The 27816-nt window shown below is 45.9% G+C and overlaps 1 pseudogene; it reads left to right on the top strand.

Moving 5' to 3' along the window:
• The window catches only part of LOC115138792 (AT-rich interactive domain-containing protein 1B-like), a 229549-nt pseudogene extending 202705 nt beyond the window's left edge, over nt 1-26844 (top strand).
• Nucleotides 26845-27816: the final 972 nt, after the last annotated feature.

Genomic DNA, 27816 nt, shown 5'->3' with positions numbered 1-27816 from the left:
AGCTGGCTGTCTGGCACCCGGTAACCATGGCAGCCCTTGGCAACGGCCCTCTCTCCCTTTCTCTCCCCAGCCGTGCTCAGAGACTGGCCTCCTCAGATGTCCTTCACACATGTGGACAGAATACTAAGGACAGACAGCAGAGTTCCATGCAGGGGGATGAGGGGAGACAGAGAGACAGGCAGGCAGGGAGGGCGACAAGACTGGGACTGGGACTGACTACAGGGCTAGTCATTTAAATAGAACAGTGATTACTAATCTGTTTATCTGCTGAAGTGATTCAAAGCACATATTATTTCCCTCAGAATATTTCAGGAGGCTCTAAATGTGGCTAACACCCCATGAGAGCATTACTCATAATGGTTTGCGCTGGTAGTAATGTTTTCTTCCTATCTTGTTTCTGGGCTAAAACTAAATCCACATTTTATGGTTTATTTTATTAGTTTTTCCTGACTTTATCTGGCCATATTCATGTTACAACTTGCTGGCTCACAGATTCAATTGAAAGCAGTGTCAAATCAGTAGTATCTTTTTGAGAAGCAGAGCACAACAAAACAGCTGTGTTCTCCCACACAACACAACACAATGAGAGAGAGAGAGAGAGAGAGAGAGAGAGAGAGAGAGAGAGAGCGAGAGAGAGACTGGATAGAGAGAGAGAGAGAGAGAGAGAGAGAGAGAGAGAGAGATCAAAAACAATAGAGGGTGGGGCTGGGTTTTATCCTTCTCAATTAGAGGAGCTCAGATTCCTCTCAACCGTCCCCTAGCTCAGCTAGCTCAGCTCACGATACAATGATTACGCTACAATGACGACTGGATGGTACAGCCTGCGCTGTGAGCTGGAAATACGCCCCCCACAGTCTCACCCGGGACACACTCCCTCTCTCTTCACTATCTTTTCCCCTCTCTGCTCTCTCATCTCTCTATTTATCCTCTCTCTCTTGTATTTCTCCTTTTCGCTTTGTCCCACTCCCCTCTTGCTGCGTTTCGCCTCTCTTTCCCTCTCCATCCTTCCGCCTCTCCCTCCCTTTCTGCTTTCCAATCGTTCTCTGCGGCAACAGGTTTTTTTTTCCCCCAGCGAAGGTGCCCGAGAGCAAGATAAATGTGCTGTGCCTTTTTTGATAGCAGCACATGCATACATTAAGTGTGATTAAACGGCCTGCGTTCCCTCCATCAAGTGTTTCCTAATGGGCTTTTTTTTATGGCATGAATTTGTAATAATGGACTAGCCCCACAGTCCAACTCCACTTTCTTGTTGTTGTTGATGTTTTTTATTACATTATTCTCGTCAACACTGGCGCTGGGATTTTTGTTGTATGTGGGGCGATGTAGGTTGTGGATGCAGTAGGAAGAAATAGCACTTTACGGAACTGAAGCGATATACTCCGACACGAGGTGGCAATTGTCACCATGTTAGCTACCGATTGTGTTGAATTCATTGAAGTAACAGAAAGTACCTAATGATACCACATTATTTCCTTGGAAATACCCAGCAAATCCCATCGTAAAACAGTACTGTCAAATAAAGTGCTGCCAAGAAAATAGTCTATAACAGGCAGGATTTGATGGATATCAGTGTATGTTGTTGTCTGTGAGCCATGTTTTTTCCTGTGAGCCCAGGCCCATAGAGGGATTACATATGTATCATCACACATGCTCTATGACTAATTACATCTGTGAGATGATAAACCTCCCAATAATCTCTAACCCATCCCTCCTTCTGCCTGGTTAGTCACTGTCACACATCCAATACATTGTTGTCCTCCTCTGCTTGGGGAAGTTCAGCTCTTTTGACTGACTGACACAAATCCGGATTGAGAGTTTGTATTGTTTTTTTGTCCTTGTGATCACAGTGTTGAGATGAATGTAGGATGTAGGATTGCCCTCCAGACGGAAAGGCAATTACTATGACCTTGTCAGTGTGGCATTTTAGCACAAAGCTACCCCACTACTGCTACTACTACTACTACTACTATTACTGTCAACCCTTTACTCCATGTTCCTTAAATACCCTTTTTAGTCTGCTCTACTCTCTCGCCACTTCAAGGAAATGATCCACAACAGATGAGGGGATCTTCTGTACTCCTACCCCTCTCTCTCTCTCTCTCTCTCTCTCTCTCTCTCTCTCTCTCTCTCTCTCTCTCTCTCTCTCACCCCCTCTGCCACTTCTCTCACTCTCCTTTTCCTGTTCTCTCGTTATCCAAGGGATTATTTGGACCAGTAGGAAGTAGAGATGTTCCAACTGCTATCCATCCTGGTGCGATGTCTGTTGAGTACAGGGCTGGTACAGAGCTAGCATTGTACAGGGCACAGGGTATGGAGCGGTGACAGTGACCGTCTGTCTGCTGTGTGTGACGCTGGTTCAGCAGGTTGCTGATAAGCCCTCTGATGTCCTCCCAACACGCCGTGATGCGACGAGGCAAGGAGAAAAGAACGGGATTGATTTCAGCTGTCGCCATAGCAACAAATAACATGATCCTTTCCAGAAGCACACCTTAATTAGTTAAATTATGACTTCATGGGGAGAGGAGGGAAGAGGGCTGAGGAGAGGAGGGGTGAGGGATTTGCAAGGGATGAGAGGAAGGATAGGAGGATGAAACAGCTTTCTATTCGGCTGTGACTCACACACACTTGCTTTTAAAGAGAGATTCTGTTTTTTTCTACGAAATGCGCCCATACATTTTCAGGATGATGGTTTATACAGTACTGAAACATATGGGTATATCCTCTACCTGGCATGGCCCTTATAGCTTTGAAATAGAGGCAGAAAGTCTAATCTATTACGGAGTCTTTTCTACTACCATGTCAAAAGCCAACTAATTGCTCTCCACACCATGTAGCTGGGTCCAGTCTTTCCTCTCTAACCAGCTCTTGTCTCTCTCTCTCTGTGTCCCAGACAGGGCAGCTACCCAGGCCCTGGCATAAACCAGATTGTGCCCCCCATCAACCAGTCACAGGGCAACAACTCAGGCATGGGCACGCCACAGGGTCCACCCTACAATATGCCACCCTCAGGTAAGACCTGGACTGGCCAACAAGGTACCCAACAGCAACCAAAGTAGTGAACAATTGTCTAAAATGGTTGTGAGATTAAGTTGAGTCTTCTATAGCCTTCAGTTTGACAGACTTCCAACAACAAATCAAATCGAATGTTATGTATCACATGTGTCGAATACAACTGGTGTAGACTTTACAGTTAAAGGCTTGCTGACAAACCTTTTTCCAATGATGCAGAGTAAAAAAAGAATATAAAAAGAATAAAAAATAAATATATACAGTACCAGTCAAAAGTTTGGACAAATCTACTCATTCAAGGGTCATAGTGAAGAATAATAGTGAACTACAAAATAACACATATGATATCATGTATTAACCTATTTTTTTTTTAAATAAATCAAAATAGATTTTAGATTCTTCAAAGTAGCCACCCTTGATGACAGCTTTGCACACTCTTGGCATTCTCTTTAGCATTCTCTCAACCAGCTTCATGATGTGGACACCTTGAATGCATTTCAATTAACAGGTGTGCCTTGTTAAAAGTTAATTGTGGAATTTCTTTCCTTCTTAATGCGTTTGAGCCAATCAGTTGTGTTGTGACAAGGTGGGGGTGGTATATTATGACAAGAACAGCTCAAATAAGAAGAAAAAAACAATAGTCCGTCATTACTTTAAGACATGAAGGTCAGTCAATGAGGAACATTTCAATAACTTTAAATGTTTTTCAAGTGCAAAAACCATCAAGCGCTATGATGAAACTGTCTCTCATGAGGACCGCCACAGGAAAGGAAGACCCAGAGTTACCTCTGCTGCAGAGGATAAATTCATTAGAGTTACCAGCCTCAGAAATTGCAGCCCAAATAAATGCTTCACAGAGTTCAAGTAACAGACATCTCAACATCTACTGTTCAGAGGAGACTGCGTGAATCAGGCCTCATGGTTGAATTGTTGCAAAGAAACCACTACTAAAGGACACCAATAAAAAGAGACTTGCTTGTGCCAAGAAATACGTGCAATGGACATTAGACCAGCGAGTAAAAATGTGAGTCTTTTGGTTCCAACCGCCGTGTCTTTGTGAGGTGAACGGATGATCTCCGCATGTGAGGTTCCCACCATGAAGCATGGAGGAGAAGGTGTGATGGTTTGGGGGTACTTTGCTGGTGACACTGTCAGTGATTTATTTAGAATTGAAGGCACACTTAACCAGCATGACTACCACAGCATTCTGCAGCGATATGCCGTCCCATCTGGTTTGCGCTTATCATTTGTTTTTCAACAGGACAATGACCCACACCTCCAGGCTGTGTAAGGGCTATTTGACCAAGAAGGAGAGTGATGGAGTGTCTCCTGAGTGACGCAGCGGTCTAAGGCACTGCATCGCAGTGCTAGAGGCATCAATACAGACCCTGGTTCAATACTGGGCTGTGTCACATACCGGTCGTGATCAGAGTCCCATAGGGCGGGCGTTGTCTGGGTTCGGGGAGGGTTTGGCCAGGGTAGGTCGTCATTGTAAATGAGAATTTGTTCTTAACTGACTTGCCTAGTTAAATAAAGGTTAAATAAAAAATATATACTGTGCCTTCGGAAAGTATTGAGACCCCTGGACTTTTTCCATATTTTGTTACATTACAGCCATATTTTCTATAATGGATTAAAGGAAAAAAATGCAGCAATCTACACACAATACCCCATAATGACACAACGAAAACAGGTTTTTAGACATTTTGCAAATGTATTAAAAAATTTAAAAACCATACCTTATTTACATCAGTATTCAGACCCATTGCTATAAGACACGAAGTTGAGCTCAGGTGTATCCTGTTTCCATTGATCATCCTTGAGATGTTTCTATAACATTTACATTTAAGTCATTTAGCAGACGCTCTTATCCAGAGCGACTTACAAATTGGTGCTTTCACCTTATGACATCCAGTGGAACAGCCACTTTACAATAGTGCATATAGGTCTATTAAAGGGGGGGGGGGGTGAGAAGGATTACTTTATCCTATCCTAGGTATTCCTTAAAGAGGTGGGGTTTCAGGTGTCTCCGGAAGGTGGTGATTGACTCCGCTGTCCTGGCGTCGTGAGGGAGTTTGTTCCACCATTGGGGGGCCAGAGCAGCGAACAGTTTTGACTGGGCTGAGCGGGAACTGTACTTCCTCAGTGGTAGGGAGGCGAGCAGGCCAGAGGTGGATGAACGCAGTGCCCTTGTTTGGGTGTAGGGCCTGATGAGAGCCTGGAGGTACTGAGGTGCCGTTCCCCTCACAGCTCCGTAGGCAAGCACCATGGTCTTGTAGCGGATGCGAGCTTCAACTGGAAGCCAGTGGAGAGAGCGGAGGAGCGGGGTGACGTGAGAGAACTTGGGAAGGTTGAACACCAGACGGGCTGCGGCGTTCTGGATGAGTTGTAGGGGTTTAATGGCACAGGCAGGGAGCCCAGCCAACAGCGAGTTGCAGTAATCCAGACGGGAGATGACAAGTGCCTGGATTAGGACCTGCGCCGCTTCCTGTGTGAGGCAGGGTCGTACTCTGCGGATGTTGTAGAGCATGAACCTACAGGAACGGGCCACCGCCTTGATGTTAGTTGAGAACGACAGGGTGTTGTCCAGGATCACGCCAAGGTTCTTAGCGCTCTGGGAGGAGGACACGAGTTGTCAACCGTGATGGCGAGATCATGGAACGGGCAGTCCTTCCCCGGGAGGAAGAGCAGCTCCGTCTTGCCGAGGTTCAGCTTGAGGTGGTGATCCGTCATCCACACTGATATGTCTGCCAGACATGCAGAGATGCGATTCGCCACCTGGTCATCAGAGGGGGAAAGGAGAAGATTAATTGTGTGTCGTCTGCATAGCAATGATAGGAGAGACCATGTGAGGTTATGACAGAGCCAAGTGACTTGGTGTATAGCGAGAATAGGAGAGGGCCTAGAACAGAGCCCTGGGGACACCAGTGGTGAGAGCGCGTGGTGAGGAGACAGATTCTCGCCACGCCACCTGGTAGGAGCGACCTGTCAGGTAGGACGCAATCCAAGCATGGGCCGCGCCGGAGATGCCCAACTCGGAGAGGGTGGAGAGGAGGATCTGATGGTTCACAGTATCGAAGGCAGCCGATAGGTCTAGAAGGATGAGAGCAGAGGAGAGAGAGTTAGCTTTAGCAGTGCGGAGTGCCTCCGTGATACAGAGAAGAGCAGTCTCAGTTGAATGACTAGTCTTGAAACCTGACTGATTTGGATCAAGAAGGTCATTCTGAGAGAGATAGCGGGAGAGCTGGCCAAGGACGGCACGTTCAAGAGTTTTGGAGAGAAAAGAAAGAAGGGATACTGGTCTGTAGTTGTTGACATCGGAGGGATCGAGTGTAGGTTTTTTCAGAAGGGGTGCAACTCTCGCTCTCTTGAAGACGGGAGGGACGTAGCCAGCGGTCAGGGATGAGTTGATGAGCGAGGTGAGGTAAGGGAGAAGGTCACCGGAGATGGTCTGGAGAAGAGAGGAGGGGATAGGGTCAAGCGGGCAGGTTGTTGGGCGGCCGGCCGTCACAAGACGCGAGATGTCATCTGGAGAGAGAGGGGAGAAAGAGGTCAGAGCACAGGGTAGGGCAGTGTGAGCAGAACCAGCGGTGTCGTTTGACTTAGCAAACGAGGATCGGATGTCGTCGACCTTCTTTTCAAAATGGTTGACGAAGTCATCTGCAGAGAGGGAGGAGGGGGGGAGGAGGATTCAAGAGGGAGGAGAAGGTGGCAAAGAGCTTCCTAGGGTTAGAGGCAGATGCTTGGAATTTAGAGTGGTAGAAAGTGGCTTTAGCAGCAGAGACAGAGGAGGAAAATGTAGAGAGGAGGGAGTGAAAGGATGCCAGGTCCGCAGGGAGGCGGAGTTTTCCTCCATTTCCGCTCGGCTGCCCGGAGCCCTGTTCTGTGAGCTCGCAATGAGTCGTCGAGCCACGGAGGCGGGAGGGGAGGACCGAGCCGGCCTGGAGGATAGGGGACATAGAGAGTCAAAGGATGCAGAAAGGGAGGAGAGGAGGGTTGAGGAGGCAGAATCAGGAGATAGGTTGGAGAAGGTTTGAGCAGAGGGAAGAGATGATAGGATGGAAGAGGAGAGAGTAGCGGGGGAGAGAGAGCGAAGGTTGGGACGGCGCGATACCATCCGAGTAGGGGCAGTGTGGGAAGTGTTGGATGAGAGCGAGAGGGAAAAGGATACAAGGTAGTGGTCGGAGACTTGGAGGGGAGTTGCAATGAGGTTAGTGGAAGAACAGCATCTAGTAAAGATGAGGTCGAGCGTATTGCCTGCCTTGTGAGTAGGGGGGGAAGGTGAGAGGGTGAGGTCAAAAGAGGAGAGGAGTGGAAAGAAGGAGGCAGAGAGGAATGAGTCAAAGGTAGACGTGGGGAGGTTAAAGTCGCCCAGAACTGTGAGAGGTGAGCCGTCCTCAGGAAAGGAGCTTATCAAGGCATCAAGCTCATAACTTCATTGGAGTCCACCTGTGGTAAATTTAATTGATTGGACATAATTTGGAAAGGCACACATCTGTCTATATAAGGTCCCACAGTTGTCAGAGCAAAAACCAAGCCACGAGGTCAAAGGAATTATCCGTAGAGCTCCAAGACAGGGTTGTGTCGAGGCACAGATCTGGGGAAGGGTACCAAAAACATTCTGCAGTATTGAAGGTCCCCAACAACACAGTGGCCTCCATCATTCTTAAATGGAAGAAGTTTGGAACCACCCAGACTCCTAGAGACTTCCTAGAGCTGGTCGCCTGGCCAAACTGAGCAATTGGGGGAGAAGGACCTTGGTCAGGGAGGTGAACAAGAACCTGATGGTCACTGTGACAGAGCTAGAGAGTTCCTCTGTGGAGATGGAAGAACCTTCCAGAATGACAACCATCTCTGCAGCACTCCACCAATCAGGCCTGTATGGTAGAGTGGCCAAACGGAAGCCACTCCTCAGTAAAAGGCACATGACAGCCCTCTTGGAGTTTGCCAAAAGGAACCTAAAGACTCTCAGACCATGGGAAGCAAGATTTTCTGATCTGATGAAAAGATTGAACACTTTGGCCTGAATGCCAAGTGCCACATCTGGAGGAAACCTGGCACTATCCCTATGATGAAGCATTGTGGTGGGAGCATCATGCTGTGGGGATGTTTTTCAACGGCAGGGACTGGGAGACTAGTCAGGATCGAGGGGAAGATGAACGGAGCAAAGTACAGAGAGGTCCTTGATGAATACCTGCTCCAGAGAGCTCAGGACCTCAGACTGGGGGCGAAGGTTCTTCCAACAGGACCACTACCCTAAGCACACAACCAAGACAACGCAGGAGTGGCTTCAGGACAGGTCTCTGAATGAACTTGAGTGTCCTGGCCAGAGCCCGGACTTGAACCCGATCGAGCATCTCTGGAGAGACCTCAAAATAGCGGTACAGCGATGCTCCCCATCCAACCTGACAGAGCTTGAGAGGATCTGCAGAGAAGAATGGGAGTAACTCCCCAAATACAGGTGTGCCAAGCTTGTAGCGTCATACCCAAGAAGACTTGAGGCTGTCATCGCTGCCAAAGGTGCTTTTAACAAAGTACTGAGTAAAGGGTCTGAATACTTATGTAAATGTGATATTTCTGTATTTTTATTTTGTATACAGAGCTGGTTACTGTTCTGAAGATGTTTTATTTCCTGCAGACAGCTCTGTTCTGTTATTTGTCTTGTTCCGTTGGCCCTCCTGAGAACAGATTAATGCAGTGTGCCCCTTTCTCCTGCTCTCTCTTGCCCTTCACCCCTCCACATTGTGCTAAACACACCTCGGAGAATGCAAGGCTCTATCTGAAAAGAGCTTTCTGCTCAGCCTTACAAAACTAAATATCAGGCTGCATGACATTTGGAAGACTTCAAATGAATTAGAGTGCCAAGGTTCTTAAAAACTCATCTCAGCTGCCCCTGGGGTTGGTAAAAAGCTATTAGTTTCACATAGTGCTGAGCGCCGAGCTGAGAAATAAAGGGACAAACCTTGGGACTCTTGGCATGTAGGGACACTTTCTTCTCAATAGGAAAATGCTTATTCAGTCCACACTCGGAAAGTAGTCTTCAAGATATTATTCATTTCGACCAAGAACTTTTGATGTTACCTAAGATATCAAAAATGTTAATATCATCTTTACGTCTACCAGTTCATAAACATTGCGAGAGCAGAATTTATATTTGTGGTGCTGAAATACCTATTCAATGTTAGACAAAAGCGTAAGATATATAGTCAGCAAGGCCGAGAGAGTGCAATGGCTTTTCATTTAAAGGCTCTTTTTTAAAAATCTCAAGCAATGCCTTCTTCATTTTTATTAGTTTATTTTGCCTTTATTCCTTTTGAGAAGAATCCCTGGAAGAGGACCTTGGAGATAGAAAGGACGTGTTCCATCTCCCCAGAGAGACAGACATTTTGATAATACTTTCTCCATTATCCAGAACTGTTCTTTGGCGTCAGAACAGCTCATCATTTGGCTCTGTGTGCGCGTATTTCAGAGACAAGATGTAGCACAATGGCTACAATGACTAATACCCCCATCGACTCCTTATGTACATGCTATGTGAAGATTGCTCCTCATACACTAGGCCAGTGGTTCCCAAACTTCTTCAGTTACTGTCGCACAAACTGAATTTAGCTCTACCCGGAGTAGCCCTGAAGTACCCACTCATGTACATTTAACCAGTAGACCTATGGTCTCATCAGTCTTCTCAAGTACCCCCTGTGGATAGACCAAGTACCCCCAGGTGTGAACATCCATTCATTATGCACTCATATGTTTCATTCAAAAGTTTGTCTGGTGCACTCATGATGCACCAATGCCAGAACAGAGTAGAGTCCTTATTATCCCAGAGGGGCAATTCACTCATGATGCACCAATGCCTTTTAAATGAACTGTCCACTGCAAATCTTACTTTTAAAAGGGAATGTTCTGATTAACTTATGCATAAATAATGTTGTTGACTCGTTCTATACTCGCGGATTTGTGGTCAAAGCATAAATTGGAGAAAAAAACACAAAAAAACACCTCAAACTTGTATCTCAAACAGACCGTTTATTTTTATTTTTTGCTATTTCCTCATAGAGTATGATGTCATACTCCTGTGGAGGATGAGCTGGCCATCAGCGGTCTAGATGAGGATGAGCTGGCCAATCAGCGATCTATATTTTTTATGACCGGTATACGCCCACACCATTCTGTTGTTGTGGTACGCCCACTCCATTTCAACACAGAAAAGCAGCTTTTTAAACAAACTTAAATAAAACATTTTGGAAGGAAAACTTTCACTCGTACTGTAAGTAATAACAGGTCATATTTCATAGAAATCTGTAAACACTGGAAATTTACTTTAAAATGTGTGAAAATCTTTAATTGATTCTTCCCTCCATTTTCTTCTGTGTAGGGCCCATGGGGATGGCTGGGGATGGGATGGTGACTCCTGTTGGGAAGCAGAAAATGGATGGCAAGGAGGAGAGCATGCCCACCAATGAACCTCCCAGACCCAAGGTACAACCTCTCTCTCGCTCTCACTCACTCACTAATGAACCAAAGGCATCTGGTCAGCATATGCTGCATATGTTTTCTTGCCATGTTAAATCATTTGTTCAACTCTTACAGTTCATAACGTCCTCTTGATTTGTTTTTGTCATCATCTCTGTTCCTTTTGATGTGTTGGCAGCTATAACTGCAAAGAGGTTGTTTAGAATCATGCACACATCCACACACACTGTGCTTTCACTCCTCGCCACAGCCCAACCCACTATAATGCTGACTGCTCACTTCTCCCAAATGAAGCTCAGCTCAGCAACAGCTTTGCACTTTGGCTCTTTCCATTCCTGCCTTTTGGTTTTGCCCCCATCATTTCTATGAAAAGCCCAGTCTTTGTTGATAGTAGTGGTGGGTGTTGAATTATTGAAGGCAGTCTGAGCTGTGTGAAGACCCCCAGAGGTCCCTTAAGAGATGATGTGTCTGTACTCGGTAGTAACAAGACAAGGCCTTAGTCTCCCTGCCCTGGCAGACGAGAGAGAGAGAGAGAGAGAGAGAGAGAGAGAGAGAGAGAGAGAGAGAGAGAGAGAGAGACCAGGGGAACCAGAGGCTTTCTACGAGAGAGAGATGGTTCTGCTGACATATGCAATCTGTCACTGAAACGCTCAAACATATACCTACCTGTACACAGAGCACTTGTTCCCTGCATTCTGAGTGGTCTTTCTTGCTGTGTCTCTCTTTCTGGTTTGCTGAGTGTTTTTGATGCATGCAGCTAATCGCAAGGGGGCCTTTTAGAACATACTCACTTTTTGTTCACACACGGTAGTGTTTGGGGTGAAGGAATGGGTGAGGAAAGAACAGAGCAATACGAAAAACAGAATCCATTCCACTCTGTCTCCACCACTAACACTCACCACAGGGCTCTCTCCCTCTCTCTGTGTATGTTACAGGATGGCTACAGTGGATCCCAGTGTGTCTCCCAGCCCACCACCCCTGGTGCCATGCTTGTCCCCTCTCCCCTGTCCCCCAGCCCAGCCAGCCTGTCCTCCTACCATGGGGATGACAGTGACAGCATCAGCAGCCCCGTCTGGCCAAAGACTCCCTCCAGCCCTGTATGTGACACTCTTCCTTTACATTCCAACCAATATCTTCCAGTGTTTTATTTGTTGTTGTTTTTTATCTTCAGTATGCTGACTGATGTGAGTAGTTGTGCCAGTTTGCAAGGTTGGAGCTAATTCCATATATCTCTTCCGAACTCAGAAGCCCAACTCGTCCACCATGACTAACGAGCAAATCACACGTCTGTATGATATGGGTGGGGAGCCGGAGAGGCATGGCTGGGTGGACCGCTACCTGTCCTTTATGGAGGAGAGGGGTACACCTGTTCCCCACCTCCCTGCTGTGGGCAAGAAGCCCCTGGACCTCTACAGACTGTACATGGTGGTCAAGGAGATAGGGGGCCTGGCCATGGTGAGAGACAACCACTGAGTTCATTTCATTGTGTCTTACAGGACTGATAGACACTGCGAAGTGTTTTTCTCATGTATTGCAGGACAGAAATAATGTTGCGCTATACACTTTTGATGTGTTTGATTAGACTCGTCAACATCACTTATCTGGTAGTCGCTTTGAAGTGGGACAAAGCAACTGGTTAGCAGTTACAAGCCAGGGTACATACAGCGGACTAACATGCCATTGTATTAATGCTCTGTCTCCTGTCTCCTGTCTCTTGTCTCCCCATCCCCCCTATCCTCCCTTCCATCCTCTCCCCTCCAGGTGAACAAGAACAAGAAGTGGCGAGAGCTGTCCACTAGTCTGAGTGTTGGTACCTCCAGTAGCTCCGCCAGCTCTCTGAAGAAGCAGTACATCCAGTACCTGTTTGCCTATGAGTGTAAGGTGGAGCGGGGAGAGGACCAGCCGGCCGACAGCAACACTGGGACTGGGGGGGACAACAGGAAGCAGGCCAAGTTGCAGCCGCCCTCTCCTGGTAATGACCGGTACTTATGATGATGATGACGGTGGTGGTGGGGGTGATAATGATGTTGTGTAGACTCATTTTGGCATGTATTTGGAAGATTGAGACTTTTCATGCAAGCAGTGTGTACGGACGTCATGTAAAGGTTTGTGTGCCTTTTCGTGGACTGATAATGTGTCTTGCAAGAAAATAAAAACAAGGTTCCCTGAGGTCCCCTTGATAGTATCACCAGTTATAATACCTCTAGATATATGGCTGGATTTGATTACAGCATTAGAAAGGTTAAGTAATAGGTAATAGGTAATGCTACTATGCTATTTATAAGACAAAGTATTTGTTTTTTGCATGTTGTCCCTGACACTGTGTTTCTAAGCACAATTACTGCGCTCAGCTAAGGAGAGAGAGCTGGAGCGTAAAGGTTGCGCCTCTAATTCAGAGCGTTGATGAGAAAAGGGACCCTGACTTTTAAATAGAACACCAGGGCCTCACACGCGTGAGTCACACCAGATTGCTTTTGCTAAGAGGGTGGAGAAGAGCACCTGCCTTCACCACACAAGCGCACCACACCCACGCAGATGTAAAGGACATTACACTGCTTGCTTAGTGAGTGCCACTTCATTCTGATTCGGCCAACACTGAGGCTCAAACCCAGGACCTTGTCTTTTTCTAGCACACATGACCGCCCTCCCAAAGTGTCTTTCCAGTCCCGCCACGTGAAAAGCTAGCTATACGGTGGCGCAAGTGGGGACTCTTCAGGCTGAGGTGTAAGTTTCACACATCTCCATGTGTTACACAGACACACACCTACTCTTGCATATGTCTGCATCCCAGCCTCTTAGCCACTTGATGGAGACATAACCTTCTGATATGAATATTTACCTTCATTTTGAGCCAGGTCAGTGCGTCTACACTGAACCAAAATAGAAACGCAACATGAAACAATTTCTAAGCTTTTACTGAGTTACAGTTCATATAAGGATTTAAATAAATGTATTAGGCCCTCATCTATGGATTTCACATGACTGGGAAAACAGATATGCATCTGTTGGTTATAGATGCACTACATGACCAAAAGTATGTGGACACCTGCTCGTTGAACATCTCATTCCAAAATCATGGGCATTAATATGGAGTTGGTCCCTCCTTTGCTGCTATAACAGGCTCCACTCTTCTGGGAATGCTTTCCACTAGATGTTGGAACCTTGCTGCGGGTTGATCAGGCTGTTGATTGTGGCCTGTGGAATGTTGTCGCACTCATTGGTTGTGTGAAGTTGCTGTATATTTGTGGGAACTGGAACACACTGTCATACACGTCAATACGGAGCATCCCAAACATGCTCAATGGGTGACATGTCTGGTGAGTATGCAGACCATAGAAGAACTGGGATATTTTCAGCTTCCTGGAATTTTGTACAGATCCTTGCGACATGGGGCTGTGCAACATGAAATGGCACGACAATGGGCTTCAGGATCTCGTCACGGTATCTCTGTGCATTCAAATTGCCATCAATAAAATGCAATTGTGTTTGTTGTCCGTAGCTTATGCCTGCCCATACCATAACCCCACTGCCACCATGGGGCTGTATGTACACAACATTGACATCAGTAAACCGTTCGCCCACACAACGCCATACATGCTGTCTGCCATCTGCCTGGTACTGTTGAAACCGGAATTCATCCGTGAAGGGCACATTTCTCCAGCGTCCCAGTGGCCATCGAAGGTGAGCATTTTCCCACTGAAGTCAGTTACGACGCGTAACTGCAGTCAGGTCAAGACCCTGGTGAGGACGACGAGCACGCAGATGAGCTTCCCTGAGACGGTTTCTTACAGTTTGTGCAGAAATTATTCAGTTGTGCAATCCCAAAGTTTCCTTAGCTGTCTGGGTGGCTGGTCTCAGACAATCCTGCAGATGAAGAAGCCGGATGTGGAGGTCCTGGGCTGGTGTGGTTACACGTGATGTGCGGTTGTGAGGCCGGTTGGACGTACTACCAAATTCTCTAAAACGATGTTGGATGCGGCTTATGGTAGAGAAAAGAACATTCAATTATCTGGCAACAGCTCCGGTGGACATTCTTGCCGTCAGCATGCCAATTGCACACCCCCTCAAAACACATTGCTTTGTGTGACAAAACTACACATTTTAGAGTGGCCTTTTATTGTGCCCAGCACAAGGTGCACCTGTGATATGATATTAATCAGCTTCATGATATGCCACACCTGTCAGGTGGATGGATTATCTTGTCAAAAGAGAAACGCTCACTAACATTTGTGCAAATCATTTGAGAGAAATATGTTTTTTGTGCATATGAATGATTTCTAGGATCTTTCATTTCAGTTCATAAAACATGGTACCAAAACTTTAAGTGTTACGTTTATATTTTTGCTCAGCATATTTAATGGAAGTAGAACATACACTGCAATTGAATTAAATATTTATCAGTTTTATATCACACAATTTTGAATCTGAAATCTTTTGGACAGAGCAATGTTGAGGGACTCCTATTTGAGTCAGAAAAGGATACGCATATGATAGGTAATATGTACAAAACATTGCAGAGATCCTATCCAACTGACAATCTCTTAGAAAAAAATATAAACTATTGAAACCAAGACTTAAAATGAACTGATATTGTCACAAGATGGAGCGTTGGAACATAACTAACAAAATTACAGTTAATTAAAGTTAACTTAATCCAGTATAAACTAATGTACTGCATTTATTTTTGATTCACTAATGAATGCATTCTGGGAGTGCTATAACGTCCAAAAGTGGTGAGATACCAATGGGTTGGACTCATTTGACATTTTTTTGAAAAAATGAGGGCTTCAGAGAGAAACAAAATAGCACAATTTAAAGCCATATGACATAAAGTATTACAAGCACTAGAGATATCCAAAGGATGAAAAATGTGTTGTTGTTGTTTTATTATTAGACAAACAAGATAGGTACGGTGGGATACATGTTGGTCTGAACAAGTATGACGCCATTAATGTTTGTTGCAGTGATGGAAAAAGGTACCGAATTTTCATACTTGAGTTAAAGTAAAGGCACCTTAAAAGAAAATGACTCAGTAAAAGTAACCCAGTAAAATACTACTTGAGTAAAAGTCTAAAAGTATTTGGTTTTAAATGTACTTAAGTATCAAAAGTAAAAGTATTAAATAATTTTAAAATGTCTTATATTAACCAAACCAGAAGACCCAATTTTCTTGTTTTTTGGATAGCCAAGGTCACAGTTCAACACTCAGACATAATTTACAAACAAAGACTTTTGTGTTTAGTGAGTCTGCCAGATTGGAGGCAGTAGGGATGACCATGGATGTTCTCTTGACAAGTGCGCGAATTAGACACATTTTCCTGTCCTACTAAGCAATCAAAATGTAACTACTATGTAACTATGTAGTACTTTTGTGTGTCAGGGAAAATGTAAGGTGTAAAAAGTTCATTATTTTCATTAAGAATGTAGTGGAGTAAATGTAAAAAGTCAAAAATATAAATAGTAAAGTAAAGGACAGATGCCCCAAAAAACTGCTTAAGTACTTTACACCACTGGTTTGTTGAAATGTATGTACGTCTGAAGCTAGTTGGTTTCCATCCTATTGTTGACACATTTTCATGCCAATATTCTAAAATCTGCAGAAAAACAACAACATTGTCCCACCTGAGATTTGTTACCTTCAAATTGACATTATGCGTTTAAAAGGCTTTGCAAGATGAAGTAGAGCACACAAAATGTACATTTTCGCTTAAGTTTTCATGTACCGCATAAAAATCTAAAGTTCATTGCGCTTCTATTGTATTTTGAACTTGACGGATAGTTCTGTCACAAACTGTTGTGATAAATGGCACACGTGCCGACTCTGGTCCTGGTATGTGTACTTTAACAGCTAGCAGATACAGTGCGGGTGGACTAGTCTACATGATGAGATTATTATGGATATGATCACATTTTATTGGTCACATACACATATTTAGCAGATGTTATTGCGGGTGTAGCGAAACGCTTGTGTTCCTAGCTCCAACAGCTCAGTAGTATCTAACAATACACAACAATACACCCAAATCTAAAAGTAAAAAATGGAATTAAGAAATATATAAATATTAGGACCAGCAATGTTGGAGTGGCATTGACTAAAACACAGTAGAATACAGTTTATACAGTTGAAGTCGGAAGTTTACATACACCTTAGCCAAATACATTTAAACTCAGTTTTTCACAATTCCTGACATTTAATATAAAAAATAAAAAATCCCTGTCTTAGGCCAGTTAGGATCACCATTTTATTTTAAGAATATGAAATGTCAGAATAATAGTAGAGAATTATTTATTTCAGCTTTTATTTATTTCATCACATTCCCAGTGGGTCAGAAGTTTACTTACACTCAATTAGTATTTGGTAGCATTGCCTTTAAATTGTTTAACTTGGGTCAAACGTTGGGGATAGCCTTCCACAAGCTTCCCACAATAAGTTGGGTGAATTTTGGCCCATTCCTCCTGACAGAGCTGGTGTAACTGAGTCAGGTTTGTAGGCCTCCTTGCTCACACATGCCTTTTCAGTTTTGCCCACACATTTTCTATGGGATTGAGGTCAGGGCTTTGTGATGGCCACTCCAATACCTTGACTTTTTTTGTCCTTAAGCCATTTTGCCACAACTTTGGAAGTATGCTTGGGGTCATTGTCCATTTGGAAGACCCATTTGCGACCAAGCTTTAACTTCCTGACTGATGACTTGAGATGTTGCTTCAATATATCCACATAATTTTCCTTCCTCATGATGCCATCTATTTTGTGAAGTGCATCAGTCCCTCCTGCAGCAAAGCAACCCCACAACATGATGCTGCCATCCCTGTGCTTCACGGTTTGGATGGTGTTCTTCGGCTTACACGCCTTCCCCTTTTTCCTCCAAACATAATGATGGTCATTATGGCCAAACAGTTCTATTTTTGTTTCATCAGACCAGAGGACATTTCTCCAAAAAGTATGATCTTTGTCCCCATGTGCAGTTGCAAACCGCAGTCTGGCTTTTTATGGCGGTTTTGGAGCAGTGGCTTCTTTCAGGTTATGTTGATATAAATTTTCCAAGCTGTTTAAAGGCACAGTCAACTTAGTGTATGTAAACTTCTGACTCACTGGAATTGTGATACAGTGAATTATAAGTTAAATAATCTGTCTGTAAACAATTGTTGGGGAAATTACTTGTGTCATGCACAAAGTAGATATCCTAACAGACTTGCCAAAAGTATAGTTTGTTAACAAGAAATTTGTGGAGGGGTAGAAAATGAGTTTTATTGACTCCAACCTAAGTATTTGTAAACTTCCGACTTCAACTGTTCATATGAAATGAGTAAAACAGTATGTAAACACAATTAAAGTGACTAGTGTTCCATGATTAAAGTGGCCAGTGATTCCATGTCTATGTATATGGGGCAGCAGCCTCTAAGATGCAGGGTTGAGTAACCGGGTGGTAGCCGGCTAGTGATGGCTATTTAACAGTCTGATGACCTTGAGATAGAAGCTGTTTTTCAGTCTCTTGGTCCCAGCTTTTTTTTTTTTTTTTTTACTTCAAACAGCTGAAAATACAATATTTTGGTTATGATAAATATATTTCACAGCTGTTTAGATAGTTCAATGATTATGATTGGTTGAAGTGGACAGAGAATAGTCTCCATACTTTGCTCTAACACAGGAGAGACCTCATATTGCCCTGTATATCTGTCTGTCTGTCTCTTGACACCCACTATCCCTCTTATCTATCCACTCATCCACTCTGCTGCTCCCAGGTGCCTGCTTGGCTGGCTGCTTCACTGACTCACGCTATATATAGCTGACGGCTAGGTGATGATGTTCCAGAGTAAGGAGAGCTGTTGAGCAGCCAAGATGGGAGGGGGGGGGATTTCCCCTGAGAATGATTAATGAGGGTGGAGTCATGGATATAAACAACGCTGACCTCCAGTCAACCTCTAGTCACACTCACACGAAGCCTATGAGCCAGCGCTTTCTGTCTTATGTCATCCACCTCTACACACCTACACACTAACACACATCTCTCCCTCTAAATGTAGAGTAGAGGGCACTTGAGTTCACGCTCTGTAAATGTCCCCTCCCGCCCACTCTCCCTCCTAGTGTTGCCCTGCCTGTCTTTCTGCCTGCCTCCCAGTGTTTTTCTGTCTGCCAGCCTGTCTGTCTGCCTGTCTACCAGCTGGGATGGGAATGCTGCTAAAACCTTTACCTGCAGTGGGCTAAATCAGTGTCACACACAGTGTTGCTTGGTCTTAAACAAATCTACTTTGATACAAAAGCAGACATCTCACACACATGGTTATGGGCTTAAAAAGAAGACACATGTACCATGTCAGATATAGAGTTGAAATGTGTTCAATTTTGAGTTTGTATCCCAATAGTGCACTTTTATATCACAGAAGACTGAAATATAACAAAACCATTTGACATAGGAACACCAATTAATTATGAAATGATGAAGAATATGAATAACATCCCATAAGGCCACTAGGTCACGTGAGTGCAGGAAAGGGCTACCCGCCAGTAACCCCTGGTTCCAGTGTTTACGTTCTGAGTTGCTCCACGTGTGTTTTTGGCCCCTGTCTATGGAGCAGAGGGGATATTCTGGGAAGAAGAAAATCCCAAAGACGCTCCCCTTCTATGCACTCTCTCCCTTTCTCCCTCTCTGTTCCTCAATCCCTCGCTCCCTCTCCCCCAGCCCCACTGCAAGCAAAGCCCTCGGCTCAACCATCCGTCTAACTCCCCCTCCTTTCCGCTCTCTCTCTAATCTGATGTGGCGGCAGGGGGTATTGTTGAATAATTCAGAAGTAGTATGAATTTTTAAAGCCATTCTTTATTCCTGTTGGAGGCGTGCAGTGCAGAGAAAGGCCATGGAGGCCTGTTTCAGAGGAGCGGTTTTACTAAACGCTCATTAGGATTCACAGAACCAGCCTCTCTTATCTACTAAAACTAGCCATCATGTTTTCCTTCATTCCTACTTGTACGCCTTTCACTACTTTAGCTTTGTAGGGTTTTCATGTGTAATGTGGCGTGGCATTACATAATTTCTTGTGTTGTTACAGACCTTCAATAATTTCATATTCCCATGCACTGAAAAATTCATAGCCATGGCTTCATATGATTTATGCATCATATGGTATGATACTAGCTTCATATCATGTTAGCAACTTAACCCCTATTTGGAGTGAAGTGCAGTATGGTTGGGCCACTGGTACGGTAATCTCTCTCTGATATACCGTAGGGAGTGCACAATACGGTGAGCCTGGCCCCTACAGACACCCCCCTTCTATGTTAACTACGGCTGTGCTCCCAGGCGTACCCTCCTAATGAACCCCTCACCGAGTTCACCCTGCCAAAAATGAAAAACAATCTTCAGAAAGCTGCCAAATAAAGCTCTCCACAGCGACTGCTGCGAGTTCCGCACCATTCTCTCCAATGAGCAATTCCCAGAGAGGGCTTCGCTTCCTCCTGTTTCCCTGTCTTCTTCCTCCTCCTCATCCCCTCCTTCTTCTCCTCCTCCTCTTCGGCCCCTTCGTAGCAGTCCCTGCGTTCCCCCTCTACTCTTGGCAGGCAGGCACTAGGCTAGTGTTATTGCTGCCCCCGTGATGGGAGTTTGTGGTTGTTAGTGAGATAGGCCCCAGCGGGCCCTCTGATAGACTAAGAGGATTTGGGGGAGCTGGCCCCCCTGCCTGGCATCACATATATCACCCCTGTCAATGGCTGTGCTGTGGCCTGGCGTTCTGTCAGAGGGCCACCCCGCCTGCTACAGGTTAACATGGGGGAAATAGGAGAGGCCATCTTTCCAGGCCATCTGAACCGACTTCATTTAGAGAGGTTTTGGCCTCGGAACTCCCTCAGAACCCCCATTTCCCCCGCCCATTCCTCGGCCCTCTCTCTTAAATCTGCCTGGTCTCTATGAGGATTAAAGAGGCTTGGCGAGTTGCCATAGGCTGGCAGTGTGAGAGTGCTACTCACTCAATACTGTTTCAATGCACTCCACAGGAGATTCCCTATTCATTTATAACCATCTCTCTCTCCCTCTCTATCTAACAGCTAACTCAGGGTCCCTGCAGGGCCCCCAGACCCCCAGTCGTCAGGCAGCAGCTCCATGGCAGAGATGTCAGGTGACCTGAAACCCCCCACCCCAGCCTCAACCCCCCAGGGCCAGGTCACCCCCATCCCAGCCAGCAGGTATGCCATGACCCATCATTCAGGCACTCTCACTGCTTCATATCATGTTAGCAACTTAACCCCTATTTGTAGTGAAGGTTGGGAGTGAAGTGAGTATACATACTGTACCTCAGTATCTCAGTACGTATGTGAAATTGTCTAGGTCCTTAACTTTTTACTTCCTGTCCCTCTGTCTCCAGGAACAGTGTGGTCAGTGTGCAGGACCCGTTCTCTGAGGTGAGCGACCCGGTCTTCCAGAAGCGTAACTCCCTCCCCCCGGGGGGCCCTGGGGGACCGTACCAGCAGGGGGTCAACATGCCCCCTGACGTGATGATGAGGATGCAGTACGAGAAGGACCCCTTCGCTGGCATGAGGAAGGGTGAGTAGACCCAGGCACTGGCACAGACGTACACAGCAATAAGCTGATGAGTTGTACAGACATGGCAGATGCAGAGCGTTGTCCTGTGACTGGAATATAAAGGCTGTTTTTCACATGAGATATGCCTTTATGGCATTTATGAGTCCCTCTGTTGTCTTAGAGTGTCTCTTGTCCCAACTTCATCTTTGTTTTTCCCCCCCCTACATTTCCACCCGTCTTTCCGAGCAACACCTGTTTTTACCTACTCATTATCTGGTCTCTCACCTTTAAGACCCGAGGATGGTTAGAGTTTGAAAGCTGGCATCTGAAAAAAAGTTGTGAGTGAATGACAAAGCTTGGTTAGCATCACAGCACATTGCGGGGTCTCCTGATCGTGCTGATGATTATTAGTAGGAGACTAGTGCCACCTAGTGGATGAACCATTACACCAGCAACACTATACACTGTGTTTCCAGCATTCTATCCATTCATACTGTGTTCATCTGGTCTCTCTCCACAGTGGCAGGAGGGGATTCCTACATGCCAGGCCAGATGCCCAGCGGTGGCATGCAGGAGATGTATGGCAGGCCTCCATCAGGCATGGGCCAGCGTTCCCAGTACCCATACGGATCAGGCTACGACAGGAGGTAAGCATAGGGGCACTAGACACCCGAACTGATCAGCCATAGATTAGAAACCAATGTTGCCTGGTTTATGTTTTCATGCAAACTGACGGCTTGTCTGTCTGTCTTTCAGACCAGACCATGTGATAGGGATGGAGGGGAGCATGGGCACCCCCGGGAGCCAGAGCAACATGGGACCTTCCAACAGCGAGGGCAGCATATACTCTCCCAACAGATACCCCTCCCAGCTTAGGTGAGGAGCACGTCTTCAAAATGGAACTGAATAAATTATATTTCTAACAGAGGGAAGTTCCCTCTCTTTTTATAATTGAATGATCACTTCCTTCTGTTATTTCCTATAGACATGAGGGTTACGGGCAGCAGTACCCTGGCATGTCATATGGAATGCACCCCTCAGGGATGTACCCACAACAACAGGTGAGAGACAGACACTAAGGAGCTCATTGATCTGGCCTCATGATGCAGGTGTAGCAGAGTATAGTTGAATAATTGGTTTAGTGTTGAATAAAAGCATCACCTTGATATCTTCTGCTTCTCCACAGGGTTACAAGCGCCCCATGGAGGGCATGTACGGCCCCCCAGGCAAGAGGCACGAGGGGGAGATGTACGGCCCCCCAGGCAAGAGGCACGAGGGGGAGATGTACGGCCCTCCAGGCAAGAGGCACGAGGGGGAGATGTACGGCCCCCCAGGCAAGAGGCACGAGGGGGATATGTATACCATGCAGTACGGCAGCCAGCAGCCTGACATGTACAACCAGTACAGCACGGGTTATTCTGGTCCTGAGAGGAGGCCCATGCAGGGCCAGTTCCCTTACCCCTCCCCCTACAGCCGAGAGCGCATGCAGGCCTCTGGCCAGGGGCAGCACCCCCAGCAACCCATGGGTCCCCAGATGATGGCCGGGGGGCCACCCTCCAACAACGGAGTGGAAGGACCCCAGGGGCCCAACATGTGGCCCTCCAGGACAGACATGGGTTATCCCTACTCTAACAGACAGGGGGCACCCTCCCAGGTACCGTCATACGGTCCTTTGGGGAGAGGAGAGGATATGGAGGGCCGACCCATCCAAGATGGTCAGTGGCTCGGGCATGGAGGCCATCGCCAGTCCTCCTACATGTCAGGTGGTATGACACCTATGTCCTCTCGCCAGCCTCCCTCTGCCTACCAGACCTCCCCCTCCATGGCCAACCACCTGCCCCGAGCACCCAGCCCCGGCTCCTTCCAGCGCTCCATGGAGGCACGGATGTCCCCCAACAAAGCTGCCTATATGGGCTCCATGAAGATGCCATGCAAACCGGGCATGCCCATGCCAGGGCAGGGTAGTGGGCACCCAGGCCAGGTCCCACCTAACCTGCGGAGAGACCTCAACTACCCTCTAGGATCTGTAGAGGCCACCATGCCCCTTCTCAAGCCCCGCCGCAAAATTACCTCAAAGGACACTGGTAAGCGATTACCAAGTCCTTTTATTTGCTGTCATTGTCAAACCAGCACTGTTATTATCTTGATATCTGTGACAGGTATTACAATCCTGTCTCCTCTAACCCCTGTCCTCTCCACAGGAACCCCAGAGGCGTGGCGAGTGATGATGTCTCTGAAGTCAGGTCTGCTGGGTGAGAGTACCTGGGCCCTGGACACCGTCAACATCCTGCTGTATGATGACAGCACTGTGGCCTCCTTCACCCTCGCACAGGTAACTGGAGACACTCTTTACTCTTCTCTTATTGTTGTTCTCAACCAATCCAGGACTGAGCCTTGAAGACAGTCTGAAAGGATTTACGTTTAGTAATGCTTGACAGTTCTCCACCCCAAAACAAACCAACACATCTTTATCAGATTACACTGTAAATATTAAGGGACGCTAAAGTGCTTTAAAACCGAAGCCCTAATGTCATTTGTTATTTTGTTGTGTCTGCAGTTGCCTGGCTTCCTGGAGCTGATAGTGGAGTACTTCAGACGCTGTGTGATGGAGATCTTTGGCATCCTGGAGGAGTATGAGATAGGGACCATCGGCCAGAAGACCCTCCTGGGGCCTGAAGCCTGTAACCAGGGGGAGGAGCTGACCTCTGAACCTGAGATGGACTGTGAGGCCAGCCAACAGGAGGTGGAGAGGGCGGAGGTAGAGAAGGGGGAAGTAGAAAATGGGGAGGACAAACCTGCTGACATCACAGAGAAAATTACAGTGGAACTGATGTCACCCCCCAGTGCAACGGTACCAGCCCCTGAGGGAACGAAGGAGGAATCTGAAGCTGAAGTGAAGGTAAAGAAGGAAGAGGGGGAGAAAGAACAGGAGGGAGAGAAAGGGAAAGAGGAAGGAGAAAAGCCCACAGAGAGTAAGAAAGTCCCAGCTGAAAGTAAGGAAGACTATCCTAATCAGTCAGAGCCAAGACCACAACAGGCCAGCAAGTACGACAAGTTTCCCATTAAGATCCTGCACAAAGAGGACCTGATTGAGGACATGACGGAGCAGCTGGCTCACGTGACAGAGTTCACTAGCGGACTGCTCCACTGGCAGGTAGGCGGGGGGGATTCCACGGCCCACATCCAGACCCACTTTGAGGGCAGTGGAGAGCAGCCTGACAGGACGGAGGGAGAGAGAGACGAATGTGCAATTCTGAATAAAGAACAGGAGACTGACTCGAGGACAGAGGAGAAGGGGAATCGTATCACCGCCACCATCGATGACATACTGTGTGCCCGGCTCGAGGCTCTGTCAGAGGGCCACCCCACCCACTCTGCCCCCACCTACCCATTCAGGCTGCACCAGGGTGGGGGCCACAAGCACATCACCCTGCTGGAGGACGAGCCCCACTGTTTGAACGAGGCTCCCCTCTCAGCAGCTTCTCCTTGGCAGGACTCCCTGGCCAAGCGCTGCCTCTGTGTGTCCAACATCCTCCGCAGCCTCTCCTTCATCCCTGGGAACGACTCAGACATGTCCCGTCACCCAGGCCTGGTACTGATCCTGGGCAGACTGCTGCTGCTCCACCACCAGCACCCAGAGAGGAAGAGGACGTCCCCTAGCTACCAGAGAGGAGGTGCAGGAGCGGGGCCTGGCCTGCAGTAAGGATGAGTGGTGGTGGGACTGTCTCACTGTACTCAGGGAGGACACCTTGGTCACCCTGGCTAACATCTCTGGCCAGCTGGACCTTTCCCTCTACCCAGAGACCATCTGCCTGCCCATCCTGGATGGCCTACTCCACTGGATGGTGTGTCCCTCTGCCGAGGCCCAGGACCCCTTCCCCTCGGCCGCCCCCCACTCCCCCCTAACCCCCCAGAGACTGGTGCTGGAGTGCCTGTGCAAGCTGAGCATCCAGGACAACAACGTGGACCTGCTGCTGGCCACGCCACCGTTCAGCCGCCAGGAGAAGCTGTATGCCACCTTGGTGCGCTACGTGGGTCAGCGTAAGAACCAGGTTTACCGCGAGATGGCTGTGGCCACCCTCTCCAACCTGGCACAGGGGGACTCCACGTCGGCACGCGCTATCGCAGTACAGAAAAGCAGCGTGGGTAACCTGATGGGCTTCCTGGAGGATGGGGTGAGCATGGCCCAGTACCAGCAGAACCCCCACAGCCTGCTGCACATGGCCCACCACCCCCCCATGGAGCCCCCCAGTGTTAACATGATGTGTCGGGCTGCAAAGGCTCTGCTGGCTATGGCCAAGGTAGAGGAGAACAGGCCAGAGTTTGTCTTGTATGAGGGCAGACTCCTGGACATCTCCATCTCCTCTGTGCTCAACCCGGGGGTAGCCAGCATTGTATGTGAAGTACTCTTTCAGTTTGTTAAAAAATTATGACAGGAGGATAGACAGGCCCGGAACCAAGAGATGGACAGAGAGACGATGAGATGAAAACGTTATTCTGTGGTTTTATAGTTTTATTTAAATTAAATGGAAGAAAGTTTATATATATATATAAACTTTCTTCCATTTAATAAAAAAATAAAATAAAATATATATAGCTCCTCTGCCCCAATTAACACTTTGGTTTTGGGATTTGAAAGATGATTTTAATACAAATATTTAATACCTGCTGTTGTTTAAATGTTGTATATTGTTTGAAGACTTTTGTTTGTACTTTTGTTTTGTTTAATCAAAGCTGGTGCCAGATTTTGGAGAGGATTCTTTCATTTAATTTTTCTCTTTTAAATGTTTTGGAATTTTATAAATGTTTAAATCTGTATGTATCATATATGGTTTGTTTTGTTAACGAAGCACAGATTTATTTAAATTGTGAGAGATATTGCACATAGAACTTTTCTTGCCACACAAAAAAAGGAACATTGATTTTACACAAACATGTAAATGTTTCCATCCTGGAGAAATTGTGCAATAGGACTAGTGCAAGTTGTCTGTTGAGGGCAACTAAAAGATGTGAATCTTTTTTTAAACACTTGCAATATGTGATTTTGACCATGGGTAGGCAGTGTTGCATCAGCCAATCAAAAAAATTTCAAATATTGTCCTAATTTTAACTGTCAAACGTTTGACTTGCTTCATTGTTGTCAATCATTACTACTACATCCGGGAGTCAATTTTGACAAAGGAACAGTATCTTAAGCACTTACATTTGTTTGATTTTCTTTTTAATCCATGTTGGCGCTATGTATGTATATATATATATATATATATATATATATATATATATACAATATATACACACACACAGACTTATATACATTGGATACTACTTCACTCTTTTTTTCAGTTTTGGTTGATTCTCTACATTCACTATCCAAAATAGTGTTATTACAAAGTGATGGAAGTCTCTGACTATTACAACAACTACATTTGTTATTGGTAAGATGTGTTATTGTCGTTATACATATTTTGTTATTGGGGTCAAATATTTGAACAGAGGTTGTGTCGGTCTCTGTATGTATAAAGTTCCTGTTCTACGCATTGTAATATAGCTTCAAGCTGATCAAAACAATATTTGGTAATGAAATGTGGAAATGCCAGGGTCAGGGATAACTAGCTGAGGTTACAGAAGACTTGTGAACATATTTATTTTCTTTTATGTCCTTCATTCATGTAAATTGACATATTTTTAAGCCAATGTAGTTGAAAAATAAAACTCCGAAAAGAACCCACAACACACACAAGGTCGGACAACCCTTTTTTATCCCTTCTTACTCAATGACTACCTTTGATTAATAATACATCTTTATACTCTGTGTTCCCACGTGTTATGAATAAAAGGTACGCTGACTATTGCTAAGAGCCGGGAGAGTTGCAATTGTGTTCAGACAATCTTAGGATAATAAAACAAACATCAACATCTTACCATTAGAGTTTCTCAAATTGAAAATACAGAGAGAAATATTACAATCACTGCTGTTCTTCTGAAGCCCACCTGTAAAGCAACACTGCAATCTGGCCTAACCTCATCATTTGAATGCTCTACACACTCCCCAGCCACGAGAAATGGGATGAAATGAAGTGAAGGGTTATAGAGGTAGGACTGCTCTACGTGTTTCAGGCCACGTTCTCCGTATATCCAGTATGCCTCCTCTAATTCAGGAATATTGTGACTGAGGACAAGGCTCCTGACTTCACCTCCATCATTCCTTGTGGACAACATCACTGATGTGTGTAGGGATCAGGTAAGCAAAACAGCCTGTACTTTGGACTTGTTCAATCTGATAGCACCCCTTACTACATATTGGATCTATTCACTCCAGTTTACCGTGCAGACAAGTCCGAATTGGACAGAGAAAATCTGTTTTTCAAGCTCAAATTTGTTGCTGAAATAAAGCACCTAGATCTTTTTCAGAATTCAGAATTTGCCCTCTGGATGATGGTTGATGATCTTCTGTCTTCCTCTGACAGATAAAATCTATTTTAAACTGCCTTAATAAAAGCCTTCCACTTCCGGTCTTTAGACTGACACGGACGGCAAGACACAGTCTTTTGAGATGTCTTCGTCTCATTTTAGGTTTGATTTCAAAGGGGATTGTTACAAGGATTCTTCGGCGAGCGAAAATCGAGAAGCAGATAAGCACCCATGGTATATTCGTTGTATAGTAGTGCCTGTGAGGTACTTCGTGTACCTCAAACGTCCTTCCAATTCTTTAACTACCTGTCCTTTGGCAGTCTGTGTTGATTGATAGTGAGCAGATAGTCGTATTTGAATGAAACACTATGATTCAAAGCCCCATTTAGGATACCTTAGTTCAGAATGTAGA

This window comes from Oncorhynchus nerka, linkage group LG12, assembly GCF_034236695.1.
Source record: "Oncorhynchus nerka isolate Pitt River linkage group LG12, Oner_Uvic_2.0, whole genome shotgun sequence".
NCBI classification, from domain to species: domain Eukaryota; kingdom Metazoa; phylum Chordata; class Actinopteri; order Salmoniformes; family Salmonidae; genus Oncorhynchus; species Oncorhynchus nerka.
This window is presented reverse-complemented; position numbering and strand designations above follow the sequence as displayed.